Source organism: Pipistrellus kuhlii, unplaced genomic scaffold, assembly GCF_014108245.1.
Source record: "Pipistrellus kuhlii isolate mPipKuh1 unplaced genomic scaffold, mPipKuh1.p scaffold_m20_p_27, whole genome shotgun sequence".
NCBI lineage: Eukaryota > Metazoa > Chordata > Mammalia > Chiroptera > Vespertilionidae > Pipistrellus > Pipistrellus kuhlii.
In genome coordinates, this window is record NW_023425526.1 from 5,742,801 (window position 1) to 5,759,651 (window position 16,851).

At 41.1% G+C, this 16,851-nt stretch overlaps 1 protein-coding gene across 1 annotated transcript in view; it reads right to left on the minus strand.

Annotated features, from left to right (window-relative positions):
- Window positions 1–16,851, minus strand: part of TMEM182 (transmembrane protein 182) — a 66,173-nt gene that overhangs the window by 45,464 nt on the left and 3,858 nt on the right. The window lies entirely within an intron of this gene.

Sequence of the window (16,851 nt, forward strand, 5' to 3'; positions counted from 1 at the left end):
GGACGAAACTGGCTTGGCTCAGTGGATAGAGCGGACTGAAAGGTCCTGGGTTCGATTCCGGTCAAGGGCATGTACCTTGGTTGCAGGCACATCCCCAGTAGGGGGTGTGCAAGAGGCAGCTGATCGATGATTCTCTCTCATCGATGTTTCTAACTCTCTATCCCTCTCTCTTCCTCTCTGTAAAAAATCAATAAAACATATTTTTAAAAAAACAAAAAACAAAAAAACATATTAAAAGCCTTATATGACAAATCTATAGCCAACATCATACTCAAAGGGCAAATCTAAACTAATTTCCCCTAAGAATAGGAACAAGACAGAGAAACCCACTTTCATCACTCTTGTTAAACATAGTACTGGAAGTCCTAACCATAGTGATCACACAAGAAGAAATAAAAGGCATCCAAATTGGAAAGGAGGAAGTAAAACTGTCATTATTCACAAATGACATGATATTGTACATAGAAAACCCTAAAGACTTCATAAAAAAAAAAAAAACTATTAGATTTAATAAATGAATTTGGAAATCTAGCAGGATACAAAATTAACACCCAGAAATCTATGACTTTTTTATATTAATATATCAATAATAAACTCTCTGAAAGAGAAACCAAAAAAAAAAAAAAATCCCATTTACCATTGTAACAACAACAACAAAATGAAGATACTTAGTAATAAACTTAACAAAGGAAGTAAAGAATCTGTACTCAGAAAATTACAGGACATTGAAAAAAGAGATAGAAAAAGATATAAACAAGTGGAAGAATATACCGTGTTCATGGATTGGTAGAATCAACATCATTAAATGTCCACACTACCCAAAGCATTGCTGGATCAGATTTGCTATCGCTTCAATGCAGTCCCCATTAAAAATACCAATGTCATATTTCACAGATCTAGAACAAACACTCTAAAAATATAAAAGGAACAAAAAGACAAACAAAACAAAAACAAAAAACAAAAAAACGAATAGCTGCAGCAATCTTGAGAAAGAAAATCAAAGTTGGAGGAATCATAATAACAGATTCCAAGTTATACTGCAAAGCCACTGTACCCAAAACAGCCTACTACTGGCACAAGAGCAGACATACAGACCAATGGAACAGAACAGAGACCCCAGAAATCAACCCAAACCTTTACACTCAATTAATATTTGACAAAGGAAGCAAATGCATACAATGGAGTAAAGGCAGTCTCTTCAATAAATGATGTTGGGAAAATTAGACAGGTTCATGAAAAAAAAGACAAAAAAACAATGAAACTAGACTACCAACTTGCATGATACATAAGAATAACACCTAAAACTGCTTTTTAAAAATTATCTAAAATTTAAAAAAGAGAAGCTTAGCAGATTTAACTTAAAATTCATCCAATATATGCTATCTATATGACACTTCAAAGCAAAAATTGATAGAACAAAAAGAGAGATAAATCCGCAATTATTTTGGAGACTTCAACAGAGGTAGAAAATATACCAGCTCTGACAATTAACAGGACACGAGGCAGGAAACCAGCGGATACAGAGCACTCAGCAGCGCAGTAAGCAATGCGACAGGCCACACTGACGCTCCTAGAGCATTCCATCCACACCGGCTGCATGGAACATACAGCACAGCAGAACACACCCCAGACCCCGAAACAAACCTCATTACATTTAAAATAGCGAATCATATAGAGTATGGTCTGTGCTCACAATGGAATCAAACTAAAAGGTAGTAACAGAAAGATTAAAGAAAAATCCCTAAACTCTTGGAAACTAAACAACACACTTCTAAATAATCTATGAGTCATAGAAGAAATCTCAAGAAAAATTTAAAAACACATTAAATTAAAATAAAAATAAAACATATCAGACGTGTGGGAAACTGCTAAAGCAGCGCTGAGAGTGAAATCTACACCAGTAAATGCTTAAAATAGAAAAGAGGAAAAAATCAATAATCTAATCTTTTAGCTCAAAAAACTATAAAAAGAAGACAAAGCTAAAGCAAGCAGGAAGAAGTAACTATTAAATATAAATGCAAAAATTTATGAAATTCAGAAAAGAAAACATAAAAAACAAGCATTGAAAAGCTCCATAAAATGAACAAGCTTTTAGCAATATTGACACAGACAATGTAAAAAACAATTGACCAATCTCAGGAATGAAATGAGGGATGTCATCACAGATAGTACATATATAAAAGGATGCACAGATATAAATTTGACAACTTAGATAAAATGGATCAATTCTAGAAAACTATCATAATTCACTTAATATTCAATACATAGTTTTAAAAGCCCTGTAACTATTGAGGACATTGAATTTACAATTTTAAAGTCCCTGAAAGTTAAATCTCCTGGCCCAGATGGTTTCACTGATGAATTCCAACAGACGTTTACATTTAAAGAAGAATTAGCACCCTCCTGAAAACAGAAGAGAGGAAACTTCCTGTCAGAGCACAGATACTCTGAACCCATATATTCTGAATTCTGCTTGACTACACCAACCATCAGGACAGATTTCTTCTCAAACCCTGCCCATTGCACTAACTGGCAGGGCCGAGCCCCTCTGCCAGGGGCTGGACTTCCTTGGACGCTGGATGGTGGATGGAGAAGCCATGAGAAGTGGGGTGTATAAGAAGGAGTCCTATTGTGGAAGCCAGTGGCCATATAGCCATCAGACAAAATAGTCCTTCACAGCAAAATCCCATACAGGTAGCCGCACTCCTGCCTATAAAGGAATACATCTTTCCCTTTAGGCAGTCTGTACCCACAGCCATTATCTGAGCAGCTGCAGTTGCCTCTGGACCTACCGCCTCACAGAGCAGCAGCACCTGAGATCTCTCTTAGAGCCATTGCCTCAGTAGCTTCTCCAGCCTCTCTTGCTTCTCTCTGAATTTTCCCCACACACTAGCTTCACATGGTAACTGGTCAGTAACAACATGTTATATTACTTATACAAAAGAGGCCAGTCAGACATTTGGGTTATATTGATAGAAGGGCACAGTGCATAATGAGATCATTGTGTCCTTGCACCCGTGTATTGCATCTTAGCCTTGAACATTCTGATTAAGATTTCCATGTTCAGAGTGGCCTTGGCTGTCCGGTGTACCACCTACAAGGACTTTCACACTCTATTGCTTTCATTATCCAGCAACTCTGGCATGGTTTCCACACTTCCCAATTCACTTTATAAAACCAATATCACTCTGATACCAGACCCAAAGATAGTACAAAAAAAAAAAAAAAAATACAGACCAATATCCCTCGTAAATACAGATGCAAAAATACTTAAAAATAAACCAATAGAATTCAGCAAAGTATAAAGAGAATTATACATCATGACCATGTGAAATTTATTCCAGGGATAAGTCATGGCTTTAATATTTGAAAATCTATAAATGTCATAGACAATCTTAATATGCTAAAGAAAAATAATCTTGTGATCATATATCAATTGATGCAGAAAAACATTTAACAAAAATCAACATATATTCATAACAAAACCTCACAGGAAACTAAAGGGAAACCTCTTCAATTTAATTTAAAATCTGTAAAAATCCTACAATAAACAACCTACTTAATGAAAAAGGACTGAGTGATTTTTGAAGACCAGAAACAAGGCAAGGATGCTTGTTCTCACAGCTGCTACTTAAAATGGCACTGGAAGTTACACCTAGTGCAGCATGACAAGAATATAAAATAAAAGGCATGTGAAAAAACAAAAAACAAAAACAAAAAGAGAGAAAGCAATAAAACTATCCCTAAATGCCAATGACATGACTATCTATTCAGAAAATCCCAAGTAATCTACAAAACTAAAAAAAAATAAACACAAACTTCCTAGAACTACCAAGTGAATTCAGCAATGTCTCAGAATACAAGATAAAAATCAATTATATTTCTAACTCCAATAAACACGTGCAAACCACAATTTAAAATATAATACCAGCCCTAGACAGTCTGGCTCAGAGGATAGAGCATAGGTCTGTGGACTGGAGGGTCCCAGGTTCGATTCCAGTCAAGGGCAAGTACCTTGGTTGCAGTTTCTCTGGCCCTGGTTGGGTGCATGCAGGAGGCAACCAATTGATGTGTCTCTCTCACATCAATATTTTTCTGTCTCTGCCTCTCCTTTACATTCTCTATAAAAATCAATGGTAAAATATTATCGGATGAGGATTAACTAAAAAAAAGAAAAGAAGATAAAAATAAAGACTTTATAACACACACACACACACAAAAACAAAAACAACAACAACAACAAAAAAAACAGAATACCAGTTATAATTGGTCAAAAAATGAGATACCTGGATGTAAATCTAACAAAGCACATTAGGCCCTGTATGTTAAAATCTACAAAATGCTAATGAAAGAAAATAGCTAAGATCTAAATAAACTGAAAGCTATATTACATTTGTGGATTGGAAGAATCGACATAATAAAGATATTAATTCTATAAATTGACATACAAATAATTCTAGAATATAAGAAAAAAATTTAAGATATAAACAAGACTACTCTAAAATTTACATGGAAAAGAAAAGGACCTAGAATAGTTAGAATAACTTTAAAAAAGATGAATCTTGTAGGAGAAAAATTCAGGACATATAGCTAAAGTAATCCAGATGGTGTGGCTTGGCAGTGGGACTGACACAGGGATCAAAAGGACAGAATACATAACCCAGAAATAGTCCCACACAAGTATGACCAACAATATTTTGACATAGGTGCACAGCAATTCAATGGAGAAAAGATTGTTTCTTCAACAAATATGGCTAGAGCAATGGGATGTACATTTGAAAAATAGTATGTCATTCCTTATACAAAAAGCAACTCAAAATGATTCATAGATTTAAATCTAAAATATCAAGCATTAAGACTTTTGGAAGAAAACAGAAGAAAATCTGCAGGCCCTGAGACTTGGTCTTGCAGATAAGACACCAAAGGTATGATTCATAAAATTCCATAAATTGGACTTGAACAAAATTCACAACTTTTATTATGTGGAAGCCCTTAGGGTAATGAAAATGCAAGTTACAGAGTGGGAGAAAATATTTGGAAACCACATATGTAGTAATGACTCAGCTAGAATGTATAAAGAACTCTCCAACTCACAGCAGCAAAATTTACTGAGAAAATGTATAGATAATTATTGAAACTGGGTGATGACAATGCATGGGTTTACTACACTCTTTTCTGCATTTCTATAAATGTTGAAAATGTCTATAACAGAACAGTTTCAAACAAAGTAAAACATAAATGGAATCTAGGACTGATATTATAAGGAACATAATAGCCAGGACATAGGGGTTTTTGTTTTGTTGTCTTATGTTACAGGTATTGTCCATTTGATAATTTCCTTACCAATTGTTAAATAATTTTTAAAAATTCTGGAATCAGACAAATGTCCCCATTCTAACATCCTTACCTTAGTCACCTAAAGTAAAGCAAACCTCCTGGGCTCTCTGATCCCACCCTTGCCTCTCTGTAGCTGCCAAGCTTCGTGTGCAATATACAGCAGGTCTCCCCTCACAGCCTCCCCCTCAATCCCTCTCCAGGTGAAAGCGGTCCCTACACGGGCCCACCTCTCCTGGCACCTCCGTCTCTAACCATCTCCACTGCTCCTTCCTCGCTTGCTCTTCCGCTGCACACACTTCTCTGCTCTTGGCACACATCAGGTGTCCCGGCCTCCAGGCCTTGGCCTCTGGTGTCCCGCTCTGGAACACTTTCTTCTGGACACCAAATGGCTCGCCTCCACATCTCCACTCAAATGTCCCTTTCTCACAGGCATGTGTCCCTCTGACCACATTAAAGAGCTCTGCCACCCCCACTCGTACCCCCAGGCCCTCAGCCTCTAGCCTCTGTGCATGTTTCCTATTTCGCCAAAGCACTGGTCCTTTCCCAACATACTAACTACTTTCATGTTGCTCTGACTCTCTCCTCTCACTAAATGTCAGCTCCACAGTACAGAGTTGTCCTTCCCTTTTGCTCCCTGCTGGTCCCCTAAACCTAAAAATGTGTCTGGCACATAATGTGTGTTTAATAAATATGTGTTGAATAAATTTTAATCAATATCACCAGATAAGCAGTGGTAAATCTTGGCCAGTACAGATGGTAATGTTAACTATCTTGTACTAGGGTGGTGGTCATCATGATCATGATAATGAACATTATTTTTGAAGTCCTTCCTTTTTGCCAAATACTTGATGTCACACACACTCACACACACACACACACACACACACACACACACACACACTTCACAGAGCAGGAAGTGTTCACTAAGGAGAAGCCATGATGAATCCGCATGCCCTGAGCATGGCTTACTTTCAGCGATCTGAATTGGTACACTGTCATAAAAATAGCTGACATTTATGGGATACCAACTACACGGCCACTGCTCTGCTAAGCCTTTGCATTATTATTTTTTCATTTTAACAACGGGGTGAGATTGAGACGATACTCATCTTCCTTCTACAAATGAATGCAGTGAACTTCTGGAGATCAGGAAGCCGGGCCGTGGCTCCAGGTCTCCAGCACAGACACCGGGCTGGACGGGTTTACAGCCCCGCGAAGCCTCCCAGGGCCCCGGCCTGTGCTCAACACTCACACAGCGCCCATCTAGTCCCCAAAGGAGGAACCAGGGGACTCTGATGGCTCAGCCCAGCTATTTTCAATCCTTTTTATCTCATGGCACATAAACTAATGACTAAAAAATGTGTTTTTTGTTAATCTGATCCCCCCCCAAAAAAGTATAATTTTTTACTCATTCACACAGGACAGCTATTGATGCACTGGCTGTTTTAATTTTCTAAATTTGACACTCGGAAAAGAGGTCAGTGCCCGACCACATAGCCAGGATTGCATGTTTTAAAACTCTTTGGGGCACACAGTTGAAATCGCTGGCTTAGCTGGCTGGCGGCACCGTTTAACCCAAGGCCAGAGACCACAATGGGCATCGTCTTCTCCACGAGGCCTCTTCAGCCCCCACTTAAACGGCACCCTCCCCACACTCTCCATTCTTTCTTATTTCTCTGAAAACATGACTGACATTTTATTTTTGTCTCCCCACTATAACGAAAATTCAATGAGGACAAGAATTTAGGACTGACTCTGAAGCACCCAATACAGCATAGAGTAGGTATTCAATATTTTTTTTCCATTTTGTTTAATTAATACTCTCTTCTAAAAAGACCCGAAGCTTGGAGCAGAGGCAATCATGTTTAAAGAAAAGACAGGCTTAGGCCTCTCCTTTATGGTTTGGATACTCTGCATTAAAAAAGGCAAAAGGAAGCTAACCCATTATTCAGGTGTTTTGGGGCCCAGAACTAGAGCTGAACACAGAGTGGGGGCAGTATAAGTATAATTCTGAGGAAGAGCGTGGGCCCTGGGTCAGAAGTGCTAGGAGTGAAAGTCTAGAATGCCCGGGTGGTTCTCATCAGAGGTAATTTTGTGCTCACTTTCCCCAGGACATTTGGCAATGTTTGAAGACATTTTGATTGCCGTGATTAAGGGGTTCTACTGGCATCTAGTGAGTAGAGAGGCCAGGGACGCTGCTAACCATCCTACCGGGCACAGGGCAGACCCACACACATAATGATCTGGCCCCAAATATCAGCACTGCTGAGGCTGAGAGCACCGAGAGGTGCCCTGTCACTAGAGGAGATGTTTCCTCTGAGCAGGGCCATCGCCTGCACAGACAGACAGAGGCCGGCGGGTTTCTGTGAAGGAGGGCAGTCCGCACTGTCATAAGTAAGCACGCAGCCTTGTTTGCAGAAAGCGAGTGCCTCCTCTGTTGGGAGGACATTATCATAGAAACTGCCAACCAATCCTTCGATGCCCATGAATAAATTGTAGAAAACACAGAGTAACTTCCTCTGAATAACTGGTGTTTAATTACAGCTTTGATGTTGGGACTGAAAAGCCAGCTGTGCCCTCATGAACTGCAGCCCTGGGAAGCAGGGCAAGCGCCTGTGGGTGCTCCAGCTTAGAGGCAAGGAGCCTGTGCTGGGACCAGTGAAAAGCCAGCCAGAGTCAGGGACTGCTGTGTCCGTGTCCATGGCCACGTGGTCCACACGTCTGAACGAGGAGGAGGAAATTGAGCGGGTGGTATGGCATTTCTCAATATCTAGGTCAGTGTTTCTCAAACTTCTCTCATGATGAGAATCACCTGGTAGAGCACTAAGTATACAATTTTACCTATATATTCCCAAAAATTCTAGTTTAGCACTTCTTAGTTGGGATTCAGGAATCTGTATTTTAACAACTCCACCAGGTGATTCTCATCATGAGAGAAGTTTGGGAAACACTTGACATTTCTGACCCCCAGAAAAAGACTGAAATGTATTTTCCATTATAGATTGCAAGGTATTTCTTTTTCTACACAACTAAAGCTGAGTGGAGTAAAGTACTTAAAACTATTTGGTAAATTTAAGACAGTTTCCAGATTCCCTATACCTGAATATTAAAAAAAATTATAACATCCAGCTACACCAGTGTAATGAATGATCTGGAAGCAAAAGGCCATTCCAACAAAATTAGATATGTCTCCTCAGTTATTTACATATTATACTAGAGGCCCGGTGCATGAGAGGGGGTCCCTCAGCCTGGCCTGCATCCTGTCCAATCTGGGACCCCTTGGGCAATGTCCTACTGCTGGTAAATCAGCAGTAGGACATCCCTCCTGCAATCTGGGACTACTGGCTCCTAACCACTATGCCTGCCTGATCACCCCTAACCCCTCTGCCTATCTCATCACCCTTAAATACCCTCTCCTGCCAACCTGATCACCCCTAACTGCCCTCCCTTGCCAGCCTGATTGCCCCTAACAACTCTCCCCTGCCAGCCTGATCACACATAACCACCCTCTCCTGCTGGCCTGGTTGCCCTAAACTACTCCCCTGCCAGCTTGATCACCCCTAACCATCTCTACCTTGGCCCCCAATACAATGGCTTTTTCCAAAAGGAGGACTAGATGACTGGAATATGTCCAGTCAACCTGGTCTAATTAGCATATTACCCTTTTATTAGTATAGATTTATATTAACTTTAGACTCAAATTTTAATTCATTTCTGTGCTGTTTAAAACCATGGAGTTTTATATTTCATTTTTTATATTTGATCTGATTATGCCTTGCATAGCAGAGCAAGATGTTGTATGTGTACATAAGGGATGACTTTATAAGGACTTCGTACTCTGTACTGCTGTGCTCTTTTGGTAGCTATTCCAAGTCCAAATGTTGACTAACTGCAAAGGTCTCACATTTCTCACTACCCAGTCCCTGAGTGCCCCAGTGTGAGGTTTCACATTCCCAGCATTCTGTGGCTCCACCCCTTTAAGATCACTGCTTTCTGTCCTCTCTGCTCTTGGGAGAAGAGAAGGAGAGGGCGCCTGGGGCAGGGCTTGGCTCTCAGGAGGGTCCTCAGGTGGCAGAGTGTGCAGGAAAATGGAATGGAGGAAGGGGGTTACCAAGAAAGACAGCAGGGCCCTCCAGTCCAATCCAAGGAACTGGCAGTGAGCAGGAGCGGGACACAGGGCGGAAGGTCTGGAAGTCTCAGGCCACAGCAGGGCCTGTAGGTTTTCATGCCATGAATGGAAGGACGTGTCTAAAAAGAGCTGCCTCGTGGGTCTCCAAGGCTGTCTTTGGTGGGAGGAGCCATCAAGGGCCACTGAACTTTTGCCTCATCATTCTGTTCTGATCTCCATTCACGTGCATTCGCACTGAGGACAGCATCTCCTTCCCAAGACTGTCCCCTCCAGCAGCTCCTCTGACAGCGCACCAGCCTGCTTCTCCAGCTTCATTCTCTTCCTTTTCAGGGGCCACCTTCTTTCTCTCCTTCCCCCACTAAGAACCTTTGATATTTCGCTGTCTTCTTTCCTATCATTTTTCTTAAAGATTATATCTGATCTCAAAAACCACTCCTGAAATTCCTCACTAGTATCTACTGTGCTAATTAATGTGTCTCAGGAAATGTGCACATCAAGCTACTTGCTAAATTATTTCAAGCTGGTGTTTACCATCAACCCAAATTGAATATATCTAAATCCAAAAATATCCTCATCTTCCACTCAGAGCAGCCTCGGCCTCTTGTCTCATGCCCTGTCTTCCTTACTAACCGCTTAGTTGAAGCCACCCACAGTTCTGTGCCCCTTGGCAAACCAGCTGCTAGTGTGGCTGTATAACAACAACAAACCACCCCCGTCTTCTGGTTCACCATTCCACTTCCGGAAATATAACAACCAAACAACTAATACAAATTATGAAAAATGTTACATGCATGTAATTATTTTTAATATGGAGGTAGCATCTAACATTTAAAATATAAGAAACTGTTAGATTAAAAAAAATGGAGAAATGTGTGCTATCTTAAAAATAGAAGTGTGAGATATATATTGGTATTACCAATTATTGCAACTATATACAATATGCATATAAAAATGACTGGAAAGAAATACACTAAAATAATACTTATTGCTTGGAAAGTGAGCATATTACCTTTTATTGTATATTGTTTAAACTGAATTACCCCTTCTTCAAAAGAAAATTTCTTTACCACCCAAGATTCCTCCAGCTTTCCATTGTTTAGCTATTAAGTTTTGTACATTCACTCTTTCCATACCATTTATGTGCATTATTTTATGTCCACCTTTGCTGCCCCGCCCTCCTTGGAGCCCTGATAGATCCCTGAGGAGGATGAGCTCACCCACTCCCAGAAATGCGCCCTGTCCTGCTTAACAGGCCATGGGACCGTGCACTGATGAAGACAGCATTGGGGGATAAGACATGTATGTAACACCTTAATCAGTAAAGAAAAAGGAAAAAAAAGAACACAAAGGGATTGGGGGGGGGGGGGGAGAGAAAGCATTGGCAGAAATCTACTGGCAGGTTCTAGGAATGCTGCTGCTCTTCCGGAGGCGGAAGAACATGATGGTGACTGCCCATCTGCCGAGGGTGGAGCGAGGACAGGCTGAAAGGGCTGGACCCCTGGCAGCATCATGATGGCAGCTGCTCTGAACTGGTGTGGGAGGAAATAGTCCTTTTATTGTAGCTTTTGTCTGTTTTCTGTCGCTTACAGCTTACTGTGTTGCTGACAAATATCTTGCCTAGCTGCCTTCCTGATTCCAGTCTCACATCATTCACTTCACCCTACATTTATTGCATAAGAATGAAGGAAAGACCAGGGAGAATAGTAAATAAATAAACACTGACAATAGAAGCAAAGGGCAAGCTGACATATGAAAACAACTTGGGAGACATTAAAATTCAAACCATATGAATAAAAAATTTGAAGAATCACTGAGGTCCATTTAGGAGTTTTAAAAATCCCTGCATAGCTCCATGGTTACTCAGGGTGTCACTACCACTTCCGCAGTGCAGTATAGTAATGGAGACTCCCAAAAAATAGCCATCCTACAAACATTCAGCCTTCACTGGACAGAATGGTGAGCCAAACATAAAAGACTTTGCTATAGGAACTTAGAGTTAAATTGGGGAGAGAATACGTGAACAAAATAATTATACAATAAATAATTAAAATTTGTGCTACGACTGGGATAAGGTTTATAAAAGAGAACTGGTCTAGTACCAGTATTAGTGGGGTAGAGGCTGCTGGCAAGGAAGGCTTCCTTAGAAAACTAAGGACAAGCCTGCGTTGTTAGAGAAATGGAGGGAGGAGGGTGCAAGGAGAGCAATAGCACTTGGGAGAAGGGCTGGTGAATACTGCCTCTGAGGAACTCAAGGTCACAGTGGCCAGCCTGTGCGTGTGTTCCAACTCGGCAAGGAAAGATGAAACTAGGTTCAATATATTCTTCTCAAGAGAAAAAGCCAAGTATGAAATTAGTTTTTAAAATGTTCCACTTCAAAAATTAAAATCAAAATAGTTAACTGTTGAAAATACTATCTGTAATTTTTGCATTGTAATTTTTTTTCAAATATTTTTTCAAATATCTATTAAGCACCAGGCACTATATTAATTTCTGGGAATATAAATGTGAGAGTACAGTCTGTGCCTTAGGGATTGCAATAAATAAGGAGGAAACTGAGGTTAAAAAGAAATTATAATTAATCCCTAACTGGTTTGGCTCTGTGGATAGAGCGTCGGCCTACGAACTGAAGGTTTGATTCCGACCATGGGCACATGCTCCAGTTGTGGGCTCATTCCCCAGTGGAGGGACTTGCAGGAGGCAACTGATCCATAATTTTCTCTCTCTCCTTCTTCCTTCCTCTCTGAAATCAATAAATATATATATATATATATATATATATATATATATATATATATATATATATATTTTTTTTTTTTTTTTTTTTTAAGGAATTACAGTTAAGTGTAAGGAGGACTGTTGTGGAGGTGTGGTCAAAGGCTAGGACAGGGCAGGATGGGAGGGGAGGCATCCAAAAGAAATGATTAGCTCATTCGGGATTGAGTTATCTAAAAAATGCATCTATGTTCATCACATCATTATCAAATGAAACTAAATAAGTGAACTGTGACTGAGTTTAAGCATGAGACAAATCAGAAAATCTAAATTTGGAAGATATCAAAGGCAATGGAATTGTCTAATGGACTTCAAAGTACACAATCCTACCTCAAATACAATACTGTAGGCTTGGGCATCCATTCACATAATAGATTTGAGCATAATTGAATTCCAGTTAATATATTTGATATTAAAAAATAAAGAAAACACTGAATTAGACTTGATTATACACAGGTCAGGATCAGAGAGAAAGGTAGGGAAAATCAACATGAGTTTAATTTATTCTTTCACTGAGATGAAACTAAAAGACTTAGACTTAAAATTTTAAGCATTAAAATTAGCTCTTTTATTCACTATAGCTTATAAGATTATCAGTATACAAAATCCAGACACTTGAACCTTTGATCAGCTCTGGCAATGAGCAGCTGTCAAGACAGTCACGTGGTTTCTCTGAATCAGTCTTAGTTGAGAAACAGGATAACTTCGTCAGTAGTTCCAATGATTCTAAAGCAGTCCTTCCAGAAATATCACACAGCACTATATTATGTTCACTGATTTCAGTTGGCTAACTGTAACTGTAAAAACTCAGGAGAATACTACTGGAAAACAAATCAGTTTCACCATAAAGAGATGTTGACAGGAAGCCAGGAAGGCTGGTCAACAACCTTAATTTCTCTAACCACTCACCCTTTAGTTGAGACATTGTTAGCTGAAGCAGCCTCCACCTTGTTAGTCCTGTGTAAGTTTCTGTTATTTCCTGCCTAAGGGCTACATGTAAATTTCTATTTATCTTGCCTAAGATGTTTTTCCCCAAAGCCTCTATAAAAGGGATGGCAGGGCCAGAGCAGGAGTAGTTCTTCCACTAGAGTTGGACTACCGCCTGGCCCCCCATATTGCCAAGTTGAATTTCTTCAAGTTTCAAGTCTCTTTATTTGCATGTGGCCCTTCTCCAGAATCCGAACCCTGAATTGGAACTCTTTCCATGCAGGTCATGAAAGAGATTCCTACAAATACAAAGCCATTTTATCAATAATTTGCCAGACAGGATACATGAGACTTTACAAATGATAAACTGGTAATGTATAATGCATGCCCGATGTTATAAAGCACACAAAGTCCAGTGAAGACTCAGTGACTAGGAAACAAATACTTGCAGGAGGATAGAAACCTCATGAAATCCGTGCCCTTATCTTGGATAAAAAACAAATTAAAAAATCATCCAAATATAATGTCAGATATTGTATGATATAATGAAGATAAATGGTATGTGATTACACTGTCTCAGTTGCAGGACATACCTCTTCCCATCTGTCATTTTTACTTAAAAGTATTTGATAAAATTGCATAAAGTGAATGAGCCAAGGAGGAATTTGATAATTTTTTTTAAAAATTGGAATATGGTTTTGTTATTAGATCCAAAAATGACACAGTAATTATATGCAGTGCTACATAATAGTTCTAATTGCAATTGCAGTGTAATTACTTTGTCATGCATTTACTATCTCCATCTCCATCATAATTATTATGCATGGATTATGTTACCTGTTTTTCAAGTTTTCCACTATCTTCTGGAGGTACAGACTTTTCAATCATATGGATTCACTTTAAAATATAATGCCTACAATACTACCTCATCTCAGGAGTTCAACATATAAATATCAACAATAACAATACTAATATGTGTGAAAATAGATAATGTCTGGAAAGCCAACCCTATACTATTTCTTAGTTTATTTAATAAAAGTAAGAATGTCGGAAAAGGAATGTCTTTTTTGCAATTTAAAATGTTTTACACTACTCCTTTCTACACCATCTCTTTTCTTAGCAGCAAGAAGGTCCACATAACACAGGATGTAGGAGGTTCCAACAAATGTGAATGAGATTCCTTATGCAGGTTTTGTTTGTTTTTAAGAGAGACAGGAAGGAAGAGGGAGTCAGAGGAAAAAAGTCAACGTGAGAGTGAAACATCATTCAGCTGCCTCCTGCATGACCTGACCCGGGATCGGGCCACGACCTGGGCATGTGCCCTGTCCAGGAATTGAACCGACAATGTTTCGGTGCGTGGGACAAGGCCCAACCCTCTGACCCACACTGGCCAGGCACCTCATGCAGTTTTTAATGGAAAGAGTATCCACGCCACACACACTTGTTAGACCAGCAGTCACAATTCTTTCAACCATATTGTGGCCAGCAACCTTGGTGGACAAGCACAGCTGTGGATCAGTTCACCTCTTTTCCATGAAGACCCCACGCTACTCCATAAAATGTCCTGTTAATATTGTGATAACACCAAATGCTACAACCTTTGACATACTTTAAAAAAATTATAATGTATGGAAATAGATAACTTTAAAGAAAGATGAAAAATAGGGGTGCCCCTGAGCCCTCGACCTCTGAGCACGGGCAATGGAGCCAAGGCCTGGGGCTGCTTCCTGGGTGGCGCCGACCCTGGCAACAGGCTGGAGCAGTGCAGGAGCCCGCGGAGAACAAAGGGGTCCCACAGGCCAACCTGATGAGCTCCCAGGACAAGGAGGAAGAAACCAAAGAAGTTCTCAATGTGAAGAAATCAAGTGAGAGCAAAAGATAGTAAAATTACTTAAGAAAGAATACAAAGAAGAACTTGAAAAATCAAAGACTAAGTCAGAACTCAACTCACCAACCAACATTGCAACATATATGCTTAAAAAAAAAAAAAAAAAAAAAAAAAAAAAAAGGACAGAATGTTGGAACAGCGGCGGCCAGGCCTAGAGTGCCCAGACACAAGGAAGTGGCAAATGGGCCCGGAGCAGCAACGGCCAGGCCCCAGAGCAGCAGCAGCCAGAACCAGAGCAACAACAGCCAGCACTGGAGCAGCCAGACCTGGGGCAGTGCCAGCCAGGCCTGAGGCAGAGGCAGCCAAGCCCAGGGTGGCCAGTCCAGGAACACCCAGACCCGGAGTGGCCGGGCCCGGAGAAGCTGGGCCCAGAGCAGCTGGGTTGGGAACAGCCAGGCCCAGAACAGCAGTAGCCAAGCCCGGAGCATCCAGGCTGGGAGCGGCCAGACTCAGAGCGGCCGGGCCCGGGGCAGCCAGGCCCAGAGCAGCTGGGTTGGGTGCGGTCAGGCCCAGAGCAGCAGCTGCCAGGCTGGGAGCGAACAGGCCCGGAGCAGCCGGGTCGGGTGTGGCCAGGCCCGGAGCAGCGGCTGCCAGGCTGGGAGCGGCCAGGCCCGGAGCAGCCGGGTCTGGTGCGGCCAGGCCCGGAGCAGCGGCTGCCAGGCTGGGAGCGGCCAGGCCCGGAGTGGCCGAGCCCGGAGCAGGCGAGCCCGGAGCAGCCGGGTCGGGTGCGGCCAGGCCCGGAGCAGCAGCAGCCAAGTCCAGAGCAACTAGGTCGGGAGCGGCAGTGACCAAACCCGGAGCAGCTGGTTGTGGAACGAACCAGAGCAACAGAGGCCAGGCCCGGAGCAGCCAGGCCCGGAACAGCTCGCTCCTCACCTGCCCCTGACCCACGGCTGCCTCTCAGACATGGCTGGAAACTTTTGTGGAAACTTGAGGGTCTGCTGAATCAAGTGATGAAGGCTTAGATCTGGATGTGTTGAGTTAGTATAGGGCTGGGGTGTTGATCTGTGAGTGCCTTGGGTGGGGCCTGGATGAGGCTGGTTGACCTATTTGGAAATGTCTTTTGTGTGAAATGTATCATTGGGCATGTGGAGGTATTATTGATATGAGAAAATGCTAAGTAACTGATTTACTATCTGAAAAGGGATTTACTATTGGGGAAAGGGAGGGAGGAAGAGACTGAACATAAACTGCACCTATGGATGAGGACAATGGGGGATGGGGAGGGGGCAGAGGGTGGGGTGGGAACCTGGTGGAGGGGGGAAGAAATGAGGAACCTTTGTAATAATTTGAACAATAAAGATTGATTTAAAAAAAAAAAAGAAAGATGAAAAATAGATGAATAATGGAAGTTCTGTAATGGTTAATTTTATGTGTCAACTTGGTTAGACTATGATGCCCAGTAGTTCGGTCAAACACTCATTTAGATGTCATTGTAAAGGTGCTAGCTAGATGTGATTACCATTTATAATCAGTAGACTATAAGTAAAGCAGATTATCCCCCATAATGAGGATGGGCCTCATCCAATCAGTTGAAGGCTTTAAGAATAAGGACAGTGGTATTTTGAAGAAGAAGGAATTCTCTTCAATACTGAAGGAGAAATTTTACCAATTTCTAGCCTTCAGACTCAAGACAGCAGTACCAAATCATCTGACTCTCCAAGCCTACAGCTTGCCTTACAGATTTCAGATTTGTCACCATTTACAATTACATAAGCCAATTCCTTAAAGTCCCTTCCTCAATATCTCATCTTTATATTGATTCTATGGAGAATTTTTATTTCCTTTTTCCTTTTTT